Here is an 8,518-nt window from a genome sequence, read left to right as displayed (position 1 = left end):
GTAGGCCAACTCGAGGGTTAAATAATTAAAAAAAAAATAAGCAAAATAGTGTCATGATAAAAATCTTCTCACGATGAGTTTGAAAATAATTAGATTTATTTGGGGATTAGTGTTATGTATCAAAATTTATCATTGCACTAATATTAAAGTAAATTTAATTGTCAAATTCATCATAATATAATTTTCATTAAAAAAAATCAATTTTTTTAAAATTCAATGAAATTATAGCATAAATTACTAAGTGCATCAACATTTAATCACATATATAAACTAAAAAGAACTTAGGAGCTGTTTGGTTGGCTAAAAAAAATACAATGTAAAAGAAATGCAGTATAAAATGAATATTTTTCAATTGGTTGGATAAGTGTTGGATAAGTGTAAAGTAAATCCAAGTTTTTTAAAAAAGTTTGAAGTAAAATAAATTTAAAGTCTAAAGATAGTAGCAACCATCGGGTGACGACGATAGTGGTCAGTGGCGAGCATGTGACTGCGATGGTGGCTGGAAGCAGTGGTTTTGGCGTAGGGTGGGGGCTGTGATGGTCGGCGGTTGGTGGTAGCAGAGGTGGTGGTGGCTGGCGGCTCGCTCAAAACTAGATAAATTTGGTTTACCTTAAAAAAGAATAAGAATGATTTACATTACGTTTATACTTTACTTTGTATTTCTTTTTGATCCAACCAAATTTTTTAAAACCTCTAAATTAGAAATACTTTAAATTTGATGAAGTACCTGAAAAGGTTAGTTAAGAAAATAAACTCTAAGGAGAAGAGGAAATACTGTAAGAGCTTTCATTGATGGATAATGCTACAGTTCACAGTAAGGAGTTTTTATAATGTAGCAGGGGACAGGTCGTTGGAATATTAGAGAGTCGTTGGAGGCCAGAGAAGACGCAGGATGGCAGTGATCGTGCAGCTTGCTCCAAATGGTTTGCTGTACCGCAGGAGTGGTATGGAGTATATTAACATCCCCCCGCAAACTGTGTCACGACCCAACCCGACCGGGATGGATCCCGCTCGCATCGGGTCGCGACACAGCCAATGAAAATCCAGGATCTGTTTTTGGAATTTGCTTCAGACTTTCTTCCAGAGATTAAATAAATAGAAAAACATATAGCTACTATAACCATCCAAATACAGCGCAGTTCATCTATCTTTTCTTTCACCAAAATAATCATATAGATAGATACAGTGCATGGCTTACAGACAGAAAGAACATAACAGAACAGATAAGCCATGACTGTACAAAAATCAAAAGTACAAAATACCTAATCACAGATCAGACTCAGAACGTCTAGTCCAAGACCTCATTCCCTTTCCCAGAACCTGAAAATCACGTAGAAAATAAGGATGAGCTAACAGCTCAGCAAGACATCAATCACCAATCCAAATCATTAGAAATTCACATCAGAAATGGCCGTACGAAAATCATAGAACAGATACTTATTCAATCATAAATCAACAATTAATACAGAAAACTGAAGTCATGTCGAATCGGTGTTCAGAACAGATATCATAAAGATTTCAAATCATAGAGCAGACAGAATCGTACGGAATAACCAGAATCGTACATATATCGGATAATTCATCAAACATATCAGATAAGTCACATAACAGATTTCAGATATCAAACATCATATTTCAGATAAAATTTCACATATCAGATTTTAGATTCTCAGACCCTTACAGAATCTCGACGGATTCTGGCCCCTTATATCTCCATTCCCTGACACTTACAGAATCTCGACGGATTCTGACCCCTTATCACTCCCTTCCCTGACACTTATAGAATCTCGATGGATTCTGGCCCCTTATAACTCCATTTTGATAGCACACAAACACTTTAATTCATTCAAGGAATCAATTCAGAAAGATCAGAATTCGTACTAAATTTCAGCGGCATAACGGCAGTATACGGAATTTACACAAAACTCATAGATTCAGAAATTTATCAAATTACCACAAAACATTCACAACAACATTATAAGACTTTCATTATACTGACAAAACTTTTTTCAGCATCCTGATAATTTGTAGTTCACTTAAAACACCACAGAATCCAAAATATCTAGTAAAAATCTTCCAGAAAATACTCAAAACGTGCACAATTAACATCTCAAAGACATACCAAAAGTTACGCGGTAAAACCTTTGTCAAAAGAAAATAATACACGAAATTCACTAACGAAAACAAAATTCAAAACAGAAAACTCGTCAAAATACTCGTTTCTGAAAATTGAGAAAGGCGGAATGTGCCTTACCTCGAGTTGGTCAACTTCTTTAACTACAGCAATAGACGAAAACGAACCGGAGTCGCCCAAAAATCACTTTTCCTTTCTTTTCCTTTGATTTTCTCTCTCCTGGACTTTTCTCTCTTCAAAATATCTCATTTCTATATATATACAGACAGATCGTCCCGGACGATCGCAACTTCGTCCCGGGACGATTTGGCTCTGGACGAATTTCGTCCAGATGAGATTAATTAACGTCCCTGGACGACTTGGCTCTGTAAAATTTTTGTCTAGACGATCCAAATTTCGTCCAGACGAACTATGCAGCCAGAAACATTTCCCACACAACCTATACCGATCGTCCCGGGACGATCCAACTTCGTCCCGGATGATCCTGGGAGAAAAATGGCCTTTACAAACTGATCTTCTGGTCTGCAGATGGTCAGTTTGTTTTTTAGATCGGTGAACCGTTGTCCGATGATTGGCTTAGTAAGGATGTCCGTTGGTTGATCGACAGAGTTGATGTGAGCAACCTCGATCGCTTTGCGTTGAATATGATCACTGATGAAATGGTGATCTATTTCAATATGTTTGATCCTCGCATGAAATATAGGATTGTTAGATAGTGCTATGGCTGGGACGTTGTCACAAAAAATCAGCGTTGGAGCTAGCTGTGGAGCATAAAAATCATGAAGAAGGCGACGTAGCCAAATGACGTCTAAGGTTGCCGTAGCGAGTGCCTGATACTCTGCCTCGGTTGACGATTTGGTAACTGTGGATTGTTTCTTAACGCTCCATGAAATGATGTTGGGACCAAGATAGGAGCAGAAGCCTGTAATTGACTTACGATCGTCGGGGTTGGATGCCCAGTCGACATCGGAGTAGGTTGTGAGAGTGAGGGAATCGGTAGTGATCGGCAGGCCATAGTCTTAGGTGCCTTTGATGTACCGTAGGAGACGTTTCAGTCTCTTGAAGTCAGATGTTGTCGGGCAATGCATGTGCTGGCATATGACGTTGGTAGCAAAGGCGATATCCAGCCTGGTTATAGTGAGATATTGGAGTGAGCCCGCAATTTGTCTGTAAAAGGTAGGATTGTCGTGGAGAGCGGTTGCGGGCTCTGTTTTGGACTCCTTTAGGGAGATTGGTGTGTTTACTGGTTTGGAAGAGTCTAATCCCGCAGAATGAAGAATATCTCAATCTTGCGTAATGTGACTGAGTGAGGAACAGGCCAGTTGGGATGGATTGAATTTGAATGCCTAAGAACAGATTGACCTTGTCCATCTGTTTGAGGGAAAAAGTTTGCTGGAGATGAGAGAGTAGTTGTTATATGGTTGGTTGGTGGTTGCCGATTAGGAGCAAATCATCTACGTATGCAAGTAGATAGAGTTGAGTTTCCTGTTTGTTGTAGAACAGCATTGAAGGATCGACTTTGCTGAACTGGAAGCCGAAATTGAGAAGGAAGGACGTCAATTTATGAAACCATTGACGCGGAGCTTGTTTAAGCCCGTAGATCGCCTTTTGGAGTTTACATACGTGATTTGGATGCTTGGGATCGAGGAAGCCAAGAGGCTACTTCATGTATACATCCTCTTGAAGATCTCCATGAAGGAAGGCATTATTGATGTCCAGCTGATGAATGGGCCAGCCGCGATGAAGGGAGATGATTAGCAGCACCTGAATGGTTGCATTTTGGCCATGGGGCTGAATGTCTGCTGATAGTTGATCCCTTGTTGTTGGGTGAAACCTTGAGTTACAAGCCTCGCTTTGTAGCAAGCAACGCTGCCATCTGGGTTGAGCTTTGTTTTTTAGGTCCATCGACAGCCAAGGATGGGTATGTTCTGCGGTGGTGGCGTGAGGAACCAAGTGCCCTGTTTTTGAAGAGCCATGAACTCAACGGACATTGCTTGACACCAATGGGGGAGTTTTGCAGCCTCTGTGTAGCTGGACGGAGTGAGACTCATATATGTAACAGCAAGTAAGTCAAAGAATTTGTGTGGTTTGAGATGATCGGTTTGTAGGCGCGTTTGCATAGGATGTTTGGGAGCGGGAGGAGGTGAATTTGAAAATGGACTGGAGACAGGAGAAATGGTGGATGTTACGGGAGAGACAGTTTGTGCTGGCTGCTCCAGTGCAACCGACGGATGAGATGCTTGATTGGAGATTGATAAATGGGGTGAAATGGAGGTTGGTATTAAGAGGAGAGGAGGAGTGTTGATGGTGTTAGGTGATGTGGAGGTGTTGGGAGGTAGTGTGTGAGGAAAGTGTTGTTCATTGAACGTAACATGCCTAGAGATGTAGAGTTTTTGTCGATGAGGGTCATAGCACCGGTAACCCTTGTGTGAGCTGGAATATCCTAAGAAGATACAATGAGTAGAGCGTGGTTCCAGCTTGTTGGATGTTTGAGGTTTTAACCAAGGAAAACAAGAACAGCCGAATACCCGGAGATGATTGTAGGAAGGAGGAGTGCCGTGCAGTAGTTGGAACGAAATTTGGTGATTTAGAGATGCTGCGGGTAGACAGTTTATTAGATAATTTGAGGTTTGAACCGCCTCTGCCCAGTAGGTAGCGGGTAGAGTGGATGCGTGAAGAAGCGTTCTTGTTGTTTCAAGCAGATGCCGGTGTTTCCTTTCGGAGACACCATTTTGCTCGGGCGTGTAGGGACAACTGAATTCGTGTTGGATGCCATGACTGAGTAGAAAGGTTTTGAGGTCATGACCGGTGTATTCACCGCCTCCGTCAGATCGTAGAGTTTTAATGGAGGTATTGAATTGAGTTTGAATTAGTTGATGGAATTATTGAGACCAGTTAGTGGATTCGTTTTTCGTATGCATCAGATAAAGCCAGCAAAACCTTGTACAATCATCAATGAAAATTATATAGTATTTATATCCAGAGAGAGAGGGAACGGGAGAGGGACCCCAAACGTCTGTGTGTATTGAAGTAAAAGGGGTAGTTACATGAGCTGCCTGCTTAGGGAAGGTCAGTTTGTGGCATTTAGCCAGCTTACAGGATAAGCAATTAAAATGTAAAAACTTAGTGCTAATATTTGGTAGAAGCGTAGATAAATTGGTCATCGAGCGAAGATGAGGATGACCCAATTATGCGTGCCATAGAGCGGTGGAAGTCTGCGTGGTGGAGAGGGCGCGAACTGGAGAAGGATGAGGAGGAAGACTGATGGGATAAATACCATCTTGATTACGACCATGGAGCAGAGTGGTGTTGTCCTGGAGATCCTTAAGAGTGAACCCAGTAGAATCAAAGAGAATGGAGCGGTTATTATCCTTGGTTAGTTTTGAGATAGAGAGTAAGTTATGAGCTAGAGAGGGAACGTGAAGCAGATTTGTGAGTTTAAGCTTACGGGAGGACTTGGGTAGAGGAAGTATGCCGGCACTAGTGTGATGAATTGGGAGAGATGAGCCACTTGCTATAGAGATAGAGTCTTGTCCGTGATATGGGGTTGAGACCTGCAGATTGGCAATGTCTGGTGTCAGATGCGTCGAGGTGCTTGAGTCCAATAACCAGTCGGTAGAGACTGTTGAGGGCGTTTGAGTGAAAAGAGCCCGGTTGGTGGAGGGAGGTGGAGTGTAGCTGGAGTTGTATCTGTGCAAGCAGGCTGACACTACGTGGCCAGTTTTTCCACAGATCTGGCAGACGAGTCGTTCTGTACTCCTGGGTGTAATGGATGTGTTCTTGGTAGAAGTATTGTTCGGACTGAAGGTAGTTCCTCTGCCGCGGTTCCCTCTGTAACTGGTGTTGCGTCCTCGTCCTCTTGAGGCATATAATGCCTAAGGCTCCGGCGAGGAGGCTGGATCTTGCTGAAGTTCAGTTTGTAGATTGATTTCTTCACTGCAAAGCAGTGAGTAGAGAGATTCAAGGGTAATGGGCAGACGAGAAGTCCGAATAGCAGCTTTGAATGGGTTGTATGATGTTGGCAGACCTTTGAGTGTATACAGGATTATATCCTCTGTCTCAATGTGGCTTCCGACAGCTACTATGTTGTCGACTAGTGCTTTGACTTTGGATAGGTATTGAGAGATGGATTGATCTCTCATTTGGACATTATGAAGTTCGTTCTTCAGCTGGATGACCCTCGATCTGCCGGTGGGTTGAAGCCTCAGCTCCAGTGCTGTCCAGATCTCGTGCGACGTTTGAAGATGCATAATATAGGGGAGTACTGAGGGAGAGATTGTGGAGAAAAGAGCTGAAGTAAGGTTCCTGTCTACTAGTTTCCAGAGTTTGTGATCTGCATTGCCAGAGTAAGTGGATTCCGATGGACAGGGTAACGCATCGGTGAGGTATTCTTCAAAGCCATTTGCGGCGAAAGCCTGGTAGATATGTAATCTCCAGATGGGATAGTTGTCGATGGTAAGCTGTGTGTGTATGAGCAGCTTGAGATTTGACATCAAAAATTTCAGAGGTGGGGGAATGACGATGGCTGCCACGAGGAAGACAGTGTGGACGTCGTCCGTGACTATGTGGTGGAGTCTTGTTCCGCCATTGGAGCTTGAGAGACCGAGAGATCCCAGTCTCACTGCTATGATACCATGACGAAGTACCTGAAAAGGTTAGTGAAGGAAATAAACTCTGAGGAGAAGAGGAAATACTGTAATAGCTTTCATTGATGGATAATGCTACAGTTCACAGTAAGGAGTTTTTATAATGTAGCAGGGGACAGGTCATTGGAATATCATAGAGCCGTTGGAGGCCAGAGAAGACGCAGGATGACAGTGATCGTGCAGCTTGTTCCAAACGGTTTGCTGTACCGCAGAAGTGGTATGGAGTACATTAACAAAATTCTTATGTAATCCAATCAAACAATCCCTTAGTCATATTTTATCAATAAATAGGCTTCCAAAGCATTTTCCAGTAAATCTTAAAATTAATATATTTAATTAAAATTTAACAAGCTTGGAAAATAACGATATGCTCATATGAACTTCGTGATCCTTCACAAATAACCAAGCATGACGTTAACACAGTACCGTGAGTGCAAGACGCACACGTGTGACGTTGTGCCATTCTGTAGGCTAACACGTGCATGCATGGCTTAGCAATTAGCATAAAAAAACATTAATAATGCTGGGGTTAATATATATATATCTTATCTGTATTTACATTTATTTTTATATATAATATATTTTAATAAATATATTTAGAATATTATTATACAAATAAATATTATAATTTAAAATTAATAATAGTTTTATAAAAATAGCAAATTTTGTATTATTCAGCTACAGTATTGACTTTAAACTTAAATTTTGTTAAAGTCAATATCAAAATATTTAATTTTAAATTTAAATATTAATTGGATTAAGATGAATTTAAAAATTGGTAAATTAATTTTAAGATTAATGCAACGTCCTTATAAATTTTCTCAAAGCTTGATTATTCATTATCACTCTAATTTTAAAATTTTAGTGAAAAATTTATCTTAAATAGCATTGTTGTGTCTTGGGGTATTCGTGGCGGTAGAGAAATATAAACTTTATCGTCTTAGTGTTGTACGAAGATCCAGCACGCACATAGAGAGGGTGCAATATTTATGAGAGACCAAGATTTTTACGTGGAAAACCCCTAAAAATTTAGGAAAAACCACGGGGCCTAGCCCAGCTTGAATGAATCCACTGGTATTGTAGTTGATTACAAATAAGGCCCTTCCTTAGGGGAAGGCCTTATCTTGATGTACATCTTATAGAGAACATTAAATGATGAGAATACAAAGAATCATTGTTGATGTGTTTGTTTGATCTGAAGGATTGTAGTCAGTAGGCGACGTATATCAGAAGGACAGTAGTCGAATGGAGACGGAGGTCCGAAGGACTGTAGTCGGTGGGCAATGTAAGTTAGAAGGACCGTAGTCGACGGGCGACGGAGGTTGGAGGGATTGTTGTCTAATGACGGAGGTCGGAAGGACGGCGTCAGGTAGAAGTTCATCAATGGATAGAAATTCAACATTGGATATATGTCCGACGAAACTCCGACAACGGGCAGAAGTCTAGCGTCGGGTAGAAACCTGGCAACGAGTGAAGGTGCAGTGTCGGGTAGAAGTCTTACGTTAGTTGGCGGCCGAGGAGAACTCAGGATTTGGATGGTATTCGGGCAGAACTCCGGCATCACTTGGAGGTCGGGCGGAATTCCGACATCACTTGGGCAGAATTCCAGCGTCTCGTGAAAGTCTAGTAGAATTCTAGCGTCACTTGGGCAGAATTCCGGCGGCGGTGGTCGAGGAGGAGTTTCTTCCCTCCTATCATTCTTCTCTTCTCTTCTCCTCCTTCTCTTCTTCTTTTGGCT

At 41.4% G+C, this 8,518-nt stretch overlaps 1 protein-coding gene across 1 annotated transcript in view; it reads left to right on the top strand.

Annotated features, from left to right (window-relative positions):
* Positions 1-8,518, top strand: part of LOC110103895 (transcription factor MYB35-like) — a 17,268-nt gene that overhangs the window by 7,264 nt on the left and 1,486 nt on the right. The window lies entirely within an intron of this gene.

Source organism: Dendrobium catenatum, unplaced genomic scaffold (assembly GCF_001605985.2).
Source record: "Dendrobium catenatum unplaced genomic scaffold, ASM160598v2 fragScaff_scaffold_974, whole genome shotgun sequence".
Taxonomy (NCBI): domain Eukaryota; kingdom Viridiplantae; phylum Streptophyta; class Magnoliopsida; order Asparagales; family Orchidaceae; genus Dendrobium; species Dendrobium catenatum.
Note: the sequence above shows the minus strand (reverse complement) of the source record. Positions and strands in the feature narration are given on the sequence as shown.